At 34.7% G+C, this 20,018-nt stretch overlaps 1 protein-coding gene across 1 annotated transcript in view; it reads left to right on the forward strand.

The window, feature by feature from the left end:
• The first annotated feature begins 6,451 nt into the window (after positions 1-6,451).
• Positions 6,452-20,018, forward strand: part of LOC150105132 (protein O-mannosyl-transferase Tmtc3-like) — a 318,113-nt gene continuing 304,546 nt past the window's right edge. Inside the window, exon 1 of the mRNA XM_090395125.1 lies at positions 6,452-6,537. The gene's annotated coding sequence lies outside the window, so the exon portion shown is untranslated. The remainder of the gene's footprint in view (positions 6,538-20,018) is intronic.

The following is a 20,018-nucleotide window of genomic DNA, read 5'->3' on the forward strand; positions in this document are numbered from 1 at the left end:
TTGAAGCCTTTTGGCTCTATATTTTAGTAAATGAAAAACAATTTTTTCGCAGGGGGGAACCCTGAACTTCTGTGTGTGACCAGACTAACTCAACTTCAGTTGTAAGGCTCTTAGATTCCTGACTAATAATATATATTCACTAATATATATTAGTGAGATGTGTTTTACATCTCACTAATATATATATGGAATGTTTTTTTACTTTGGGTGCATTATACGTTAAAGATACCAAGAAATTTTATACTTGGTTTTTAATCCATATCCCAAGTAAGCAAAACAATGTTTTGCGCGTGAAATATGTTCACGTCTAAGCTACTTGTATATAGAGGCTAAGGACTTCGTATCACTTGTCTTAGTATGTATCCCATAATGCAAAGCACACCCCCTTTCGGACGTGTATAATGTAATGCATAATGAGAAGGGCCGCTACCCAGACCGGTTTCGACCTTTAATGAGGTCTAATCAGTGGGAGCCTGACCCGAGAGAGATACCAAGGTTGAAGTATTGCAGAAGTCATATACATTATATCGCATTAGACAAAAAGTGTCAACCTTGGTATCAAGGTTGATACTGAGGAGACCTCAATAAAGGTCTATGAGGCTTCAAGAAACTGGTCTGGGTAGCGGCCCTTCCCATTATGCATTGCATTATACACGTCCTAAAGGGGGTTAGCTTTGCATTATGGGATACATACTAAGGCAAGTGATACTAAGTCATTAGCCTCTATATATAAGTAGCTCAAATGTGAATATATTTCACGCGCAAAACATTGTTTTGCTTACTTCGGATAAGGATTAAAACCAAGTAAAAAATGTCTGGGTATCTTTAACATATATATATATTAGGGTTACCAAGTAATTTTATAAGCTTGTTTATTTAACTCCTAATCCCAAGTATGCAAACAATTAAGTTTGCGCCTGAAACATAGTTCAAGTCTAAAGTTGTTACAACACCAGGGCAACTCATTGTAAAGGTGGGTAAAGCTCTGATCACTATTCTTAGTATTTTCCCATAATGTAAAACACATCTCACTAAAAGATGTATACTGCAATGCATTATGGGGGAGGTCACTTCCCAGACCGGTTTCAACCTTTTTTGAGGTCTCCTCAGTGAGTAGCTAGACCCTAAATACCATACCAAGGTTTTGGTAATACAGAGCCTTATCAACTTTACCTATAGAAGTTGCTTCAAATTGCTAGAAGTTACCTATAGTGATCAGAGCTTTATACACCTTTACAATGAGTTGCCCTAGTGTTGTACCATCTTTAGACTTGAACTATGTTTCAGGCGCAAACTTAATTGTTTGCATACTTGGGATTAGGAGTTAAATAAACAAGCTTATAAAATTACTTGGTAACCCTAATATACAGTATCCCCAAGTTAAAAAATTAATTAATTATATATATATATATATATATATATGACGTGATTATAGTATATAGTAGTGTAGAGTGGGCCTATTTTATGTTTCAGAGAGATGATTCAACAACAATAAAATATCGATGTTTTCCGGTGCATTTATAAACAGATAAATTATAAATAATAATGCTATCACATGTCTATTTATTTATTTATTTTGAATAATAACTAAGATATTCCTGTGCGTTAATATATATTTTTGCTAGTCCTATCTAGGAGAGCTCGGTCACCTTCGAAGAAATATGATTAGAAGTTAGAACGTATTACAACGTTACATTGAAAAAAAAAAAAATTGTATTATTTAAAAAAAAAAAAAGTATACACCGAACGTCTGGTTGAAGTTTATCATTCGTGCAATAACAAGTTAGTAAGAGCTAAGGTTCAAAGTAACGGTTATAATATGATAGGAATTAAAACTAATCCTGAAGAAGCTAGACAAGACAGTATTATATGTTACAGGGAAAGTGTCATGACACAAATTAAACAGAAAGAGAATAACGGCAGACAGCATTTATGTTACGCTTCTGGTTGTAGACTATCATATTACATGTCTAAAAAATAAATGGGAAACTAAAACAAAGTTTATTTGTTAACCGATGAAACTAATGATCAGTATTTTTTTTTTCTTGTTGAGCTTTGAGGAAAAAAAAAAAAATTGAAGTTGCTTTGTAAAATGAGTTTCAAGTTTCGATGATAAAGAAATAAATATTTTTTTGGCAGTAATTTACGAGTGTTTGGTTTTATCAAAAAAGTTCTTTTCCACAAGTTTCACAATTTATTTCTTGACATTAAAAAAAAAATCGACACAGCTGCGTACAGAACTCAACGCCACCTGAAGCGATAAGCAATGAAAGAGCTCAACTCCATTAATTAGCATATAGTGGCGAAACATCGTCTGCTTTGCAGCTTTAATATAACTGATACAAGTATAGTTTCCTTCATTGACATAGAGGGCGGTAAAAAAATTAACGAATAAATTATTTGGAATATATTTCATTTGATAATTAATCAATAAACAAATATCACAGAAATTCAAACATTCTATTTTTTAATGATCTGTAGATTTGTAAACAGCGTGAATAATTTATATAAGCTATTGAAATTTCATAGTTGATGACATTCGTAAATATATTGCACATTATAAATGGAAGTAAATGAGCTATTTAGAACGAATCTTCCAGAACAGCCAATGGAATATTTGTCGGGTACAATTTACATCCTTTTCACAACAATAACTTATTCATTCAATACAGAAATCTCGCATAAGCGAAGAGAATTCAAAACTCGCCCAAATAATAAACTCCATCCCAGAAACAATTTCATGCAAGGTTACAAGGGAACGTTCATCTTGGGATGCGATCTCCTGCGTTCTTTGATGACCAACGTAAGATTTTTTTCACAATAAAGCACTCGCACCTTAGTAATTTTCAACTACATTGAGCTACGCTTCAATCAACTGTTCTCTTTCGCTATGCCCATACATTATTTTGAGAATACGTTCTTCTAATATGATCGGAACTTAGTTCTTATTAGCCATGGCTCACAGAGACGTAGAAATTGAATTTTCATGAAACTTGTGACTAGTTTGTTCGCACCTGACTGGGCAAATTTTGTCAGATTTTTCATTATCTTCTAAAATTGTGTTTGACGTCAAGTATTGATCCATGCCCGTTGAATTATGTGTCGAGTTAAGTTCGATATATCGAAAGAACAGAGTCAGGGATTTTAAAATGAACATCGGGAATTTTATGCCACATTTCTTATGTAATTGAGAATGACTTACACCTTTCCATTAAGCCTAGTATTGAAAGAACAAAAAAAATTAATATTTTCCCAATACCTGCGAGCTAGAGGTACATCAAACTTAGTAATATGCACAGGTTGAAATAGACGTTTCTACATATAGTTATTAATTTTTTTTTTCTTTGTCTTAGATTGTGTCTTTCACTTCTTCCAACTACACCAAGCTTTGTAGCTAGCATGCTGTTCGCTGTACACCCAGTTCATAGCGAAGCTGTGAGTATTTTTTCAGAATGTTGTTATATTTGTTTTATATTATATTTTATTTACAGTACATGAGTTTTTTATTTGCATGCCAAGAAGTTTAGAATAAAGTGCTTGTGTTTTCTCTCCCATAAGATACTGTTATACACTAGCGACAACTATCGGTCGTTTAAATTTCTTGATATATCACAACTTATGAACTTGTGATGTAAGAATAAAAATAGTCACCGCTAATTTGCGATATATGAAATAGTAATGAATTGTTATTATTATGCGTAACTTCCATGGAACCTAGAGATACGATTAAGGCACCATTGTCGATTTACTGTTTGCACTCAGAAAAACATCTATGACAAAAACGAAAAGAAAAGAAATCAATTACCCGGGTCATTACCTTATTCACTATTACATTGCTCAACTTTTACCCTTTTCCTTTCGTTTCAAAATTTCTACTGTATGCATCCGGTTGATATCTTCCAGCAGCAGCTTAAAGATATCTACCAAATCTTTACTTCGTCTCCTATCTACCAAACGTTTCAGTTAGATGTCCTTGATCCATTATCATAAACGATGTTCCAAGTCCTGAAATCATTCTTATCTGTCTTTATTTTCGACAATTTCTTCATCCTCTTCAAATCCTGGTAACTATGTCTGAGTACACACCCCAGATGTAGTCTGAGCATGGCCTTATGCTGATCAACGTCCTTCTCAGTACTGCAGCAATCTTCTGGAGTGTCTCGACCAGTTTTGCAGTATATCCACTAAACTTCAAATGTATATCCACTCAAAGATCCCTTCTCTCTCTTCCATTTTCTCCTGTACAGTTTCACCAACAGAATATTGCTGCAACTTCCCATCCGAGGACTGCAAGTTTCTAAACCTCACACTTAACTACGTTGAACCAGAATCCTGACAACATTTCTCATTTTTCCACCTTATTCAAATTTCCTGTCGTAATATAGCCTATTACGACATCAGAACTATTACTAATAATACTCCGTACTTATATATCAACACCAAAAATCTGAATATCTCCTAACAGTAGAGTGATAATATCATCCATATAAAGATTGATCAGTGATGATCTACCTTTATATAAATGATATTCCTTCTCCTCCTTATACGTATATATTAGGCCTAGTGGTCTGTTACGTTCGTGTTAGGCATAGCCTATTACGATTTGAAGCAGCGACCGCCCCGCGGATAAGGTAGTTAACCCTATGCCTCCTGGTGTGTCCTGTCTGTAGATGAGTGTGTTCACGGGGCCGGATTGCCTGCTCTGGGGGAAACGGAAAATCCGAGTTTCCGGGTGAAAAAAACTACTCCTACCTTGCCTATTCTGAGCGACGAAAAACCCGAGTTTCGGGGTCAAAACCCCCTACCTCCGTATGAGACCGGCTAACTCATATTTAATCGAAATAGACCAGATAAAGGTTCCTCACGTCTTGGACGGGAATCGAACCCAGGTCTGACCATATTTCTTTGAGACAAAAACGGGACGTTGGGATGGCAAAAACGGGACGGGGGTTATGTAATATTCTGTACTCATGAAAAATTAAGACGATAAAAAAGTTTTACTCTGCCCAATATGTATGGTGATAAAAACGTTGGTAATTATTGCTTCTGATTTGCTACGTGCTGAAGAAAATTTTGGTTCCTAAATTTTATTGGTCAATGTCGACAAACTGTCATTTGCGCGAAAACTTTGGCTGTGACCCACAGTATGATAAGCAACAAGAACTTCACTTGCTGCAATTTTATCACTTTCGCTATCACTATCCCATCTCACCATAAACGAGCTAATGTTTTTTTGTTTTTTTTTTAACTGAAGCTAGAGTGTTTTCAGCATCCTTATGTTTCTGGCTACGCAGATGTTGGTTGATATCGCTTCTGTCTCCATAAGCAACGGAAAAATGGGATGTTGGCATACCACTTTTGTTCCATCACTACACAGCTTGTCCAGTTTAATAAATTTGAATTCTTTCTGGAGATCGTCATTAAAACTGCAGTTTCGCCTCTTTGACATTGCAAGGATAGACTTAAAGCTTTAAAAATAAAACTTAAAACTTTAAAAAATACGAAATTTAAACCACTGGTATTGAATAACAAAACCACCGGTTAACATACAGACAAAACAAAAAACTAACGCTACAGCAGAATAGACGCCGCGTCTGAGTCGCCCAAATGTTGCCAACATGTATTTATTATTTTCTTTGAATAAATCACTGCAGATATCGATATTTAGTATCGAACAACGCGACTCCATGGTTATACAAATTACTGGTATCCATGATATCGATATACGATTACAGGTTATGAATAATAATTTATGATTAACCAATATTAATGTATATTTATATGTTTTATTAAAAACGGGACAAAATTGACATTTTTATTAAAACGACGGGACGGCCGGGAAATATGAAAAAAAACGGTACTGTCCCGTTCAAAACGGTATGTGTGGTCAACCTACTTAAAGAACATGGAGAAATCTCATCCAATCCCATCGCCTAACCTCACAACCAGAGTTATGTTCCAAATAGATCCATTTCATTTACTTCTAATCCTTGAATCCCCTCTATTCCTCTAGGGATAAAGCCCGCTTCACCATGATTATACATACCCTAATGATACATACCCAGAATGATATACATATCCTAATGATACATAATATTATATACTGTATCTTATATATAATATCGTATTATATGCTTCTTTTTGGCAGCAGACCAGTAAGATCGAAATCAACACGAAGGTTTTTTCTTTTGTTCTTTTAACGACGTTTGGGCTTATTTTTTGCTAAAAATAAGCATTTATATAAACGGGAATTTACAGATTGGCGACATCTATCGGTCGTTTCTATTGATTTATATTTATACATCATAATTTATGAATTCTCTCATTGTTTTTACAGTGTCCCTATTTGCAAAGAAAGTAACCTGTATTTAGAATCGATTAAGACTAAGTTTTGAATAACTGTATAACTTAGTTTCCGCTTACGTATGTTATTACAGGTAACTGGGGTTGTTGGAAGAGCAGAGACATTATCGTCGGTGTTCTTTCTTCTTGCTTTCTTTTCGTACACAAAAGGATGCACAAGCAAGGTAAACAGTGGTGAGTATTACTTGTATGTTACAAATAATTAATAACATCATTCTCGAAGTAGCGAATTATGTTAGTGATTTGTCTTCATTACTTCAAAACATGTTTAGGCTTATGTGATAAAAGTTGAAATACGTTCTTTGATCGGCTGCTATATTAGGTATTTATAATATTTCTTAATATTACTCACAGAACATTTGATTTATTTATGGAGTTATTTATTGATTATTAAATTTATTTATTTATCATCAAAACATTACTGATGCAGAGTTAGTCTGTGTTTTTTTTTTTTTTTTCCTAATTAGATTTCTGTCTTAAAAGCGTTAAGTACAGAAATGAAATCGGAAGCATTGCACGTGCCAACGCGGTATATATGACAGCGTTTGGTTGCGCATGTTTGCTTTAACTTTCAAAGGGGAAAAAAATATTTACGAACTAATCTAATTTGATATGCAGGAGAGATTCACGCCATGCTAATAAATCCCTTGATAGAAAAGAAGAACACACTTGGAAAGAAAAAAAAAACCTAATTAATATGGAATCAAAGCTAATAAAATATGCCACTGAAGGACATGCTAGAAACGTTCCAAATATTTGTACAGCCTCTTATATTGAAGAACGATAAAACGACAAAGGGATTTTTGGCAGTAAAGCTTAGTTTAATAGGTCGCGGCAGTTGAGATTTGTTTGTTTTTTTTTTATTTTTTTCCCCTTTCTCTTTTTGTTGTTGTGAAAACGCTATCACGTATATGTATTATTTCCAGCCAAGCAATAAAGGATATGATAAAAAGAATGAATGTGTTTATTTGACTGCGTGTTCCAACCTTTGCGTATTGCTTTGGCATTAAGAAAATTAAATTCTTCCTTCAAGCCTAACAGTTTCACAGAACTTTGTTCCTACTAAAGACAGAAACACATTCAATCCCCACCTAGCTCTTTACGAAAGCACTAAAGCGTAAACAATGAAGTCGATCTCTTAAAAGAAGTGCTTTTAGTACGATTAAAATAAAATTTAGAACACAGAGAGAGAGAAAGGTGTGCCTATTTAATTCCAAACAAGAACTGTTCTCCAAAGAATACTTTTCCATTAGCAGAAAACAGAAATTCAATTGACTGAAAGATTACTGTTCCAGTCGTTCTCTTTTGCACGCCATACATATTCTCTTGAGTATTTCTCCTGCTCTTTAAAGCTCTTAGTTTTCTGTTTAAAAAAAAAAAAGGAAAAAAATTCGAAAACATCTTTAAGAGTATTAAGTATTTAAGTTCTATGATATTTACTTTCTGCTTCGTATCAATTTAGTTAACACTGCGTGCATTGCAATAACTACAGCTTGAGCAGATCATAGCGATATCAGTAGGGAAGAAGAAAGAAAGAGATACGGTTAGCAGACAATAAATATAGATGTAACCAAACCAGAGATACGGTTAGCAGACAATAAATATAGTTGGTGCTGTGACGGATGTAACCAAACCGACTCTCTCTCTCTCTCTCTCTCGCTCGCTCTTTGTGTATTGTGTGTGGTGGTGGCTCCCTCATTTTCTAAAAAAAAAAACAATAGCTGATACCATCGTATTTCCGGCGCCATGTTAATAGCACAAAAACAATAAACATGAAATATTTCCTACTTTTCACTGTTTTTTTAAATTCATGCAAATTAGCGGCAAATTTCTTATTTCCAAACATATTTCGCATATACCAATGAATTCAGCCTCGCTTAAAACCTTCTGCGTTTATTCTTTCAAATTTCTTCAATCCTACACCTGTGCAGGGGTATTTTAGCTACTTGTTTTTATTCATACTCTTTAATTAAAAGATCATAGGAAATTGTATATGATTTGAGAGAATTAAAACTCGGAAAACTAATTTCTCGCTATCGACTGTTATGCAATGTGAAGAAATCTTTAAAAAAAATAAAATAAAATAAAAAGTAAATGATTTGTGACTCTCTAGGAATACTTCCTTTTCAGGTCACTATTGTATCCTAATACCTTGGAGTATTGTCGTGTGCATGTTGAATCAGACGATAGACGTTTCACTCGGAAGTGTGGGAAATGGAAGAAACTAGAAAGATGCTTTATTTTTTGTTTGTTTGTTTGTTTTCATGATATTCTATGCATGAAAGGTTAGAAACTTTAGCACATTAAGACTCAGTTGGATAAAAGGTACATAAATAGAGAACACTGCTGTTAAATTAAATATGGCCTCTTTTCAATCCACATCAGGCCTCTTTCACCACCACCATGATTGACCTAGGTCGTCATGGACTGTTGTTTAAGGTGGATGTGCATTTTAAAAACAAATCATTCACATACAAAACACAAAAGAAAATGAAGAAAAGCAAAGCGAACAATATCATGAAAATTCAAATGGCATTGAACTCAATAAATAAAATAGATGATGTTCCCCATAAATATCAGCCTAGAATGCAAAGTTAAAAACATCTAAAATATTAGAACACTTTTTAAAACATTTATTTAAACTTTTTAGACTGTAGATTTTTATAATAAACACACATACACATAGACCAGAAAGATTGCAAAATATAGGGTACCTCGGTACCAGCGATACCGTTTGATTTTGGTTCGAAATCGTGGGTTCGAATCTCGAAGAGCACGCAAAGAATTTTTTTATGTGCATCCCACCTGTAGGTGTTTATATGAAGTGTAAACTTTTTTGTATACTTATAGTGCATTGTTTTATTTTTATTAATTTTTATTTTATTTTATTTTATTTTTTTTTGTATTTTTAATTATTTTTACGTTGTCCGGAAACCAATAAGCGGAGCGTGGTCTCACGCAGGTTGATGAAATTCATCTCCCACCTAAAGACAGTCACAAACATCCATGCCCAAGGCGGGATTGGAACCCACCTGCCAGCCTGTTGATTAGAACGGACAGAGAACATACGCAATTGACAGACACAGTGCACCCTTACTTATAATCGTAGTGCTTCGGCGGCAAATCGGAACAACTCATCGTAAAATTTATACTGCATTTACCATGTGTACATTAAAGGTCAAGAAAACAGACTATTGTTTTTATTTATTTTATTTACTCATATAGTTTTCAAGTGAAAAGCTGTAATTTTTTCAGAACACGACTCGAGGAAGTTCTCTTCATAGGTAGATGATGTTAAAGGAGAAGTTATTTCAGTGTGAGATTGATGACTTACTCTGAATGGAGTTTGATCAGTAGCTGCTTCTCGTTTTACGTGCTTAGAGATGGAAGCCAATTTAATAAAGGCGTGTCTATGAAAAGTCATATAGAAAAGACAGCGTAGAAACAAAGTGTGTGAGAAAGCAATTGGTGTAAGCCAGAGAGAGAGAGAGAATTGGCAAGAAAATAAGTGTCTACATCACAGATTTTGAGAGATCTTGAAGCTTAGAATACCTGAGCAGCACAAACGTTGTTAGATTTAAGACGAAAAGGAATTGTGTATACTGTCATCAACAAAACTATGGATGTGATCTCAGACCATACATAGTTCCCATATAGGAACTATGTACGCTATGAGATTCGGAAAATATAAATATAAATTATAATAAAATATAAAACAACAGATAAATTTTTAAACTACTTTATCTTTTAGTTGGGATGAAAAAGTAACTGCAGTCTGCTGCAAACGATAGCAGTACTTAGCGATTCCTGTATTTTCAGAATTCCTAGCTCATTCTGAACCAATAGTTATGTTCGGAGTTAATATTTGCACAATCCTTTCAAGCAACAGCGTCGAGTTTCTCCTTCCTATGAAACGCAGTTAGTCAACTATCAAAAACAAAAGTGCAGACATAAGATTATCCAGAATATTCCATAAGAATATTATGAATTTATCATGCAACTAATACGATAGTTTTCAGTTTTAGTCCTACATGTTCATTCAGTAGAGCTGAAATCGCGACTTCTAAACAGATGAATCCCGCATATAGACAATAGAGTAGTCTAAATATACCAGAAATTAATTCTATGCACTGGGAACCCACATCAGGCAATGGAAATTATATTCGGTGTGTTTGAACACATTGTATGCCATAGCAGTGGCAGCAATATAAATGTCCTATTCCAATGCGGTGTCGCTACGCGAACACACACACACAGTACAGTTGGTGTAAACACATCTCGCGCTTTGCGATGTTGGAGTTTCCCCTAAGAGGACCAAACGTGTGTAAACATACAGCATACGGGTGATCTCATTAATCCAAGGACATGGCATATGAGCGGCTAGACGTTCCCCGAGGCTACAAAAGTATGTTAAAATTGCATTAAATGAAATTGAACTTCACGGATTGGCCAACACCTGAAAGTTGAACGAAGAAGGAATAACACTTGAGACGGACAGAGTGTGACATTTTCTGAAAGAAATCATGGCAGTTGTGAGTTGTACTAGTTCTTGAAAAGTTAACTATGCGTAGAAACGAGCGCAACAGTTTTAAAATTACAATAAAGTTGTAATCGATAACGTATTACCAAAATGTTCTTTGTTTTTAAATAAAAGCAGTTATGATTTGCGCAGTTTGGATTTGTTAAAACTACTAAAATGGTTGAATGTTTTAGAACCAAAATAACATGTTTTCGTTATACGAGGGTGGTCTGAAAAGTTCTCGGCTTAACAATGAAAAAACAAATTTAGAATTTCACAATTATTTTTATTTTTTAACATAATCTCCCTTAAGACTAATACATTTATTCCAGCGATGCTCCAGCGCCATTATCCCGTCCCTGTAGTAGTTCTCAGTAAGATCTGCAAAATACACCTCTACAGCTGCAATCACCTCTTGATTCGAAGAAAAACGCTGACCAGCGTGTAAGAGTTTTAGTTTGGGAAGAGACAGAAGTCAGAGGGAGCTAAATCTGAGGAATAGGGTGGATGCTCCAACAATTCATAATGCAGATCCTTTCCCATTGCCAAAACACCTTTGTGGGCAAGTGCATTGTCCTGATGAAAGATGAGTTTTTTCTTCTGCAAACTGGATCTTTTTTCACGAATATTTTCCTCTAGGATGATTACAAGATCGGAATAATATTCCTCGGTGACTGTTTTACCCTTTTCAAAATAATTAATAAAAAAAAATGCCTTTAGCATCCCAAAGTTGTTCAGCGCCATGACCTTTCCTGCTGATGGAACCAACTTTGTCTTCTTTGGCGCTGAACAACCGGCTTCTGTCCACTGTTTTGACTGCTGTTTGGATTCTGGTGTGTAATGGTGAATCCAAGTCTCATTCATAGTAATAAATCGACGCACAAAATCAGTTTTATTCTTGTTAAAACGCTCCAAACACTGTTCAGAGATTTTCATTCCATTGCGTTTTTGATCTGCTTTGAGCAAGCGCGGCACCCATCTTGCGCATAGCTTTTTTTTGTAGTTCTTCATGCAAAATATATCCTACACATTCTTTTTAAATGCCTATAGTATCAGCAATTTCACGCACTTTGACTCGCCGGTCATCCGATACCAAATTGATCAACGATTTCTGGTGTTACACTTTTTTGCACGTGGATCATCTGCAAGGCTGGTGCGGCCACGTTTAAACTCGGCAGCCCATTTCTTAATTTCTCGGAAATGAAAGAGAAGAGTGCCCATAAATAAACGTTTACGAACTTCGAATGAATTTCTTTTGGCGTTAAACCTTCTTTTACAAAGAATTTTATAACCACACGATACTAAATTATATCCATTCCAAGGGATGCAGACAACACTTTTGCTTCAGACAGCTGTATAAAACAAACTACTTGATAGCATGACTTGCAATTTCACATCGATGCTTATGACAAATGTACCAACTTAGAAAAACAAAATCTTGCCGATAGTGTTGCCATCTATGGTCGAGGCGAAGAAAACGTTTCAGACACCCTCGTATGTCAAGTGTGAGCGAAGATACAAATAAGTTTTTGTATTTAGTCGTTTGGAAGTTATGAATTTCTCTTGGTTGCAATAGTAAAGTATAATTATAAAAATTAATCACGTGTGCAAAGAGAAAAGTAGATAAAGAATGTCGTGCTTTGGATAAATAGAAACCATCGTATTAAAAAAAAAAAAAGCAAACGAAAACTTTCACGCTTCATTTCTTCGCAATTGCCAGAAGGCATGAATCATGACACATTGATAATTATGCCAAGTACACTAGCAAACTTCTGTAACGAAGCAAATTTCTATTACTTTTTTTGTTGTGCTCTTCTAAGCACATTTCCTTAAAAATTGGATTTTTATACCTGTTTAAGAAATTTGCAGCTGCTGTTAAACCATTTATTGAAGGCGAGCACCTAAAAATATACGTTTGATTTTTTTTTTAAACAACAAAGGTGCTATTTGAGTAAGCAACTGCACATTTTTGTTTCCATAAATTTAGTGTGGGAAATAGCAGACAATTCATTTTTACAGCATTTGCTACCAATTCAAGGTTTAAAATATTTCTAAATACCTCAGAATATCTATAACACGAAATCTTAAATTCATTCCAATTTAAATTCGTTCAGTAAACAAAATCAATGTAAAGAAGATACTTCACGCGCAAACTTTGCTTGCTTACGCTTGGGTAAATATTTCTTGTCTAGTAGAATTTATTTGATTATCATATGTAGTTAGTATATCGTCATGTTTCGTTACTATATGAGATACAGTACGGGAGATGATGGTGATGACAACCTTCACGCTTTTCCACAGGTAAAGCGAATGTCTTGCTTAATGAAAACTATATCATTCACTAAATCTTTCGGACAGAATTTAATAGCTTGCAATGAAGCACGATGGACAGGTTTTTACGTGAAGACACCATCAGTGATACCCAATTCGGCTTTAGAAATGGCTTGGGAAAACAAGAGAGGCCCTTTTCTGTTCTCAGATCTTATTTCAAAAATGTATTGACCAAAACAAGGTAATATTCATTTGCTTCATCGACTTCGAGAAAGCATTTGACAAAGTCCAACATGCTAAAATGATTGTACTATTAAAAAGAATTGGATTAGATGGTAAAGACATCAGGATCATTGAAAACTTATATTGGAACCAAAAGGCATCTGTTCAAGTTGATGACATTATTACGGACTCCCTTAACATCAAACGAGGAGTAAGGCAAGGATGTGTGCTGTCACCTCTTCTTTTTAACATCTAATCAGAAGCCATATTTCAAAACGTCTTGGAAGGAAGAAAGGAAGAGATTAGTGTAAATGGTGAAATCATCGATAACATCCGATATGCGGATGATACAGCTCTTCTGGCTGACAATATTCAGGATCTTCAAAATCTTTTGGAACTAATAAATGCAGAGAGTGAAAAAATTGGATTAAAAATAAATATCATCAAAACTAAATTCATGGTCATAAGTAAAAAACCAATTCTTAATTTAGCACTTTCTTTAAATAGGAAACAAATAGAAAGAGTGGCAAAGTTTAAATATCTCGGATGCTGGTTAAATGAAGATTGCAATCCAGAAATGGAAATAAAAGTTAGAATTGAAATGGCAAGAAAAAATTTTCTCTTGATGAAATCAACACTGTGTAACCGCAGTTTAAACTTAGAACTTAGAGTACGCATGGTTAAATGCTATGTATGGTCTGTACTGCTGTACGGTGCAGAAACTTGGACCTTGAAGACAACATCAATAAAAAGACTTGAATCCTTTGAGATGTGGTTATACAGACGAATGTTAAAAATCCCATGGACAGCAAAAACGTCCAATCAGGAAGTACTGGAACAAACGGGGAAATCACGTGAACTTTTACCATAAAAAGAAGGAAAACTGCATATCTTGGTCACCTACTTCGTAATGAAAAATATAAGATACTTCAATTGATTATAAAAGGGAAGATAAATGGAAGAAGAGGACAAGGAAGACGAAGAAAATCTTGGCTGGCAGATATCAGACAGTGGACTGGTATGAACTCTGAGAGACTGCTCAGAATAGCTGAGAATCGCTCAAAATTTGCCAAGGTGGTCGCCGACCTCCGATAGGAGATGGCACTCAAAGAAGAAGATATTTTACGGCCTGGTTCGCGGGCAGATAGCAAATGTTTTCTTCAAGAAATATTCATTAAATTTGAATCACATCGACTATTTGAAGGACTTCGTGAACGACAGTTTAAATATTTGTACGCATGATTCTAATTAAAAATATTTAAATTTAAATTTAAAATACAATAAATTAAAAGTACTATAATATAGTCTGGAAATAGCGAGCAACGGTATTTGCGCATAAGAAAAGCTGGGGATTTACGATATCAGAAATTAACCATCTAATCAAAATCAGAATTATATCTTACTATAGCTGCAGTTTTGAAGATGAGTCTGTTTCTATTAGCAAAGACTCATTTCGTTATAGCAATGGCGCAACGCTAAAAACTGCAATAGAACAGAGCTTCTGGTAATGTCAGGAAAAGTACGTGGAATAAATACATGAAGAGGAGATCTGTTTGGAATAAGCTACACCCAAGACTTTGTGGATAACAATGTTTTCATTTTCGCTCTTCAGTATTCATACATTTTGGAATCATATCTCGTAATTATAATAAATTGTTTTTCTATTTAATCTGACTTAGTTTTTTCCTATCTGTCATAGTAAGTGATTTGTTATTGTTTTTGTAGTATTATGTTTTCCGTGCTCTACTTCTTACAAATGAAGAGTAAACAGTAACTGGTTAGCTATATAACTAAGAGTATCTGTGTAGTCACGAGAATCCATGGAGATCTGCGTCCCTCGTGAGATAATAATAATAATAATAATAATAATAAATGTTGAACGTCATCGCTTTAACAAAATGCTAATCAGAGTCGCCGCTGTTGGTTTATGAGAAAGAAAATAGCTATATTAAGATAGAGAGACTTTAGCAGATAAATTAATCTATCTGGATATATATCTTAAGGCAACACTAAACCATATTCTTGATCATCTTAAATTTTATGAAGAGATAAGAGTATACTTAGTTGGTTTACCTTTCGCGTGGACTCGGTAGTGGCTGAAGACGAAATTTGGACTCATTACAGAATTATGACGCAAGAAAGGGAGTTTAGGGCGAGAATTTCGAAAGGAAAAATACAAGCTATAGGTATAGTACGTTAGAACTAAAAATATAATAAATTAATAAGGTTGAGGAAGGAGCACAGATAAAAAGGTTGCACGGCATCTCTTTAAGAGATGAGAGAGAGAGAGAGAGAGATTTAAATCTCCACTGCGATTTTAATTAACTGGATTTTTATTTTTTTTTTAAAGGCTATTGTGGTAAGAATCGCTGCTGTGGGTTTATGAGAAAGAAAACAGTTATATTAAAGTATAGACCCCTTATCATGTAAATCAAACTGCTCTGATATCTTATATATATTTGAATATATTTGAAGGCTTGATTTTAGTCAATATAAATATTATAGGGAAAAAAGAGTATGCTTAGCTGGTTTATCTCTCTATCGAGTAACTCAGTATAATTTGGACCTAGTGGAGTTTTATGACGAAAAAAAAAATTCTTTTGGGGATTTCGAAAGGTCGAATAGCTGTACTAAGGAATATAGTTAAAGATAGTACGATAATGAGTGAACAAGACTGTGGAATTAGCAAATAAGGCGAATAATTAATTGTGGTCTTCCTACTTGAGAATCTTTGATTTTTCCAAGAAGTTGTAAATAAAATAGAAGTTGTAAAATAGAAGTTGTAAGTTTTTTTTTCTCCGAATGTTTTGGTCTTCTCCTTTCTCGCAGATAAGCCACCTGAATAACCCATAACTGAGAGATATGATACAATTGTCTCCTATATCCTAACATTCTTCGTCCTAATCCTAAATAATAGATACAGTTCATTCTTAGAAAGAAAAGAAAAGAGCCTTTAACTTTTCCTAACTTTGTAAAGTAGTCGCTAAGGTTTTCGAATCTGGTTTAAGGCGAAAAACTTTTATAAGTTTCATCTGAAGGTAAGTTAAAAGTCTCAATTAACTTACCTTCGGTTAACTCACCTCCAGATGAAAAGAAACTTGGATTTTGCATCACGCAATATAGACAAACGCCCAGAAGTACACGTGCAGTTACAGACAGTGCACTATCCTCATAGCTTAACTGCTTTGGCCATAATTTCAAACAACAGCCACTACAGCAGTCGTGAGACCAAAAAAAAAAGGCCTTTGCCCTTTAGATGGAAAGACCTTAATACGACTTGCTGGCCGAATAGTTAGTATTTCCCCTCTACAACTAACAGGATGCGGGTTCGAATCGCTTGGAGATTTCGATTTCACATACATCCATGAGCATGGATGTATGTGACTGTCTTTTGAAAACGTTCCATGTTTCGTCTATAGAGCAGGTTTTCTGAACCTGGTAAAAATTTTATAAAAAATAGAAAAGAAATCCTTAAATGCTAATTGTAACAAGGTTTATAACCTTTCTTGGGTGGAGTCACATTAAAAAAAAAAGTAGAACGTAAGCAGCCTTTGTAATGGCTAACTCACTTTCTGCTGAAGGGTAGTTAGCCATTACAAAGAAAGTTTTCACCTTCTACTATCTGATGACAATTTTTCAGAAACGACATCATACTGCCGACTTATCATGTATTATAACAAGCTTTCAATTATTTCCTATTTAAATCCATAATTTTTTATCTATTTTCCTTTGATTCTTTTCATGTTTTGTGCTTCGATCTGGCCATTTTATCTTATATTTTCCACATTATTTCTAACCTCGTGCTGTTTTCGGCACTATTGTTAGATTCAGTACTAAATGTTAGCATCATCCTTACCTCCGAAAATCAGCCTGTTCTAATTGTCATTCTTTCTAACATCAAAAATTCCAATTAGTAATTATTTCATTACTGGTCATTTAAATTAAAAATAAGGTATTAAAAGGAGTGCTTCATCTCATTTAAATGAGCATAATTATTCGTTTCTATTTTTTAGCTGAAATGTTTTTCAGAATACGTTATGTAAAAAATGCAATATTTTTATTGCATTTGGTTCGTTATCTTTCAGCGATTTTTACTTTTTTTTTTATTAAGCTTCCCCCACGTGTATTGAATACATCAAACACCTCATTGTAGATGAGAAACTAAACAGATGAAGAAAGACGCATTATCGTCATTAGCGGGCGACCAAGAGAATCGCTTCCTACACCCCATTAAACTTGCGAACAAACTTGATGCAATTTCTAATTCACAAATGTTATTTTTGATAAAACTGTTTTTTTAACAATTTTCAGAATAAATTTAATGATAAATTTGTACACAAAAAAGTAAACTGGTACGGCTAGAAACCTCATAAAGCACGGAGGTCTTAGACTCAGTTGGTCCACTAAAAAGAGTGCGATTCTTGTTCTTTGCCTTATTCTGTCACGTTTATTTGATACCTCAGTCGTTCTCAGGTCAATGAACCACTTGGAATTTCGAACTCCTTTTTTCATACATCCATGTGGTTTCACCCGGGAATTGCAATTGATACTCATTATAATAGAAGCATTTCTTGGAGAAGATCAGTTTGGTTTCAGGAAGGGTAGGGGAACAAGAGATGCGATTGGATTGTTAAGAATAATAAGTGAGAGAAGTCTGGAAGTGAATAAAGAAGTTAATATCTGTTATATCGATTTTGAAAAAACTTTTGACTTCGTAAAATGGGATAAGATGGTGGAAGTAATGAAAAAGATTGGTATAGATTGGAAAGACAAGGCTAATTATTTCACTATACATGGGACAAACTGCCATGGTGAAAGAAACATATGGCACAACAGAACCAGGTATCACTGGACGAGGAGTAAGATAAGGCCGTTCTCTGTCACCAATTTTGTTTAACATGTATTCCCAAGCAATGTTAAAAAAAGCACTGGAGAATTCAGAAGAAGGAATAAAGATTGGAGATAGACAGATATTTGCAATAAGATATGCAGATGACAAGGAATTACTGTCAAATACTGAAACAGGACTACAACACCTGTTGAACAGATTACTGGAATCCTGTATCAATTATGGAATGAAAATTAATATCAGAAAAACAAAGGTAATGAAAATAGCAAGGAAAGAGGCAAATATGGATATCAGAATAAATGGGGGGAAATTGAATCAAGTAAAGACATTTAAATATCTAGGAAGTGTGATTAGCAGTGATGGAAGATGTAAAAGTGACATAAAAGCAAGAAGAGCGATGGGAAGAGATGCGTTGATAGAAAATGGAATTTATTCAGAAGTAAAATGGATAGAAAAATAACGAAAAGACTAATAAAATGTTTTGTGTGGAGTGTTGCCCTTTATGCAGCTGAAACTTGGACATTGAAGAAAGAAGAAATTAAGATTTTGGAAAGCTTTGAGATGTGGACTTGGAGAAATATGGAAAAAATCAAATGGACAGATAAAATAACTAATGAAGAGGTCTTAAAAGTGTATAAGAAGAAATAAGTCTGTTAAGGAGGATAAAAAGAAGAAAGGGAAACTGGATCGGACATATTCTGAGAGGGAATGGAATCGTCAGAGATGCTATCGAAGGAAAAATAGACGGGAAAAGACCCAGAGGAAGAGGAAGAAAAACAATGCTAGATGACATGCTCAATGGAGACACAACCTTGAAAGAGAAGGCTCAGAACAGAAGAGGGTGGAGGGAAAGTTTCTGCTACTAAAAGAAAAACCTGCTCAATTGCAGACTACTCAAGAAGAAGATAATAGAAGACTGAATACGCTTTGATTGCTCAATGTGTAAGTTGTAGTTATTACTATGAGTGAAGTAAATAATACTAAGAGTATCTCATCAGCTGCCGACGTCATGTCTTAATGTTTCCAACGAGCCTCCGTAGCTCAGTCGGTATAGACGAAGTCCTTTGGTCGGAAAGACCCGGGTTCGATTCCCGTCAGTGACGTAAGGAACCTTTATCTGGTCTCTTTCGACGAAAGGTGAGTTAGCCGGTCTCGTATGGAGGTAGGCGGTTTTTTCACCAGGAAACTCGGGTTTTTCGACCCCCAGAACAGAAAAATCGGCCCCGTGAACACACACGGATTGCAATCAGGAATACTTAAGTCGGTCCCTCCAGCCATAGGTCTGATTCGTCATCTATGCCGATCCCGGATAAAAATAGGGGGGGGGCACTGAGATAGTGCCGTACGTCCCCGTAAAAGGGGCTAACGGCTGTTGAATCATTATACGAAATAAATAATGTTTTCAACATAACGTTGAGGATATTTCGACTTATTAATGAAAGGATATTTTGTTCAAATGTGTTTTTCTTTCTCTGCTTTTATAAATAATACGCTATGATATTAAAAATTTTGGCTGGATCCGGCCTTTCCCCTAAGCAAACTAATGATTCAAATGAGGACCAGAGAAAGGGATTCAGCTTTAAGCTTTTCCTAAACATTTCACTAGCTTTGGAAAACCTTTCTGTTTTTTTTTTGCAAATTTCTCCTAACAACTGTATAGCAATTAATGTAATGTATATGCACAATCTCGAAATTCATTTGATAATTCATTCAAATGTTTGGTTCTTGCAATTGCACTTCCAGTAAGGACAAATTCAGCTTCAGCATATTTGTGAAGGTCTAAACAGCAACGGA

This window comes from Typopeltis vanoorti, chromosome 7 (genome assembly GCF_054136105.1).
Source record: "Typopeltis vanoorti isolate ZY-2024b chromosome 7, IOZ_Tvanoo_1.0, whole genome shotgun sequence".
Lineage (NCBI taxonomy): Eukaryota > Metazoa > Arthropoda > Arachnida > Uropygi > Thelyphonidae > Typopeltis > Typopeltis vanoorti.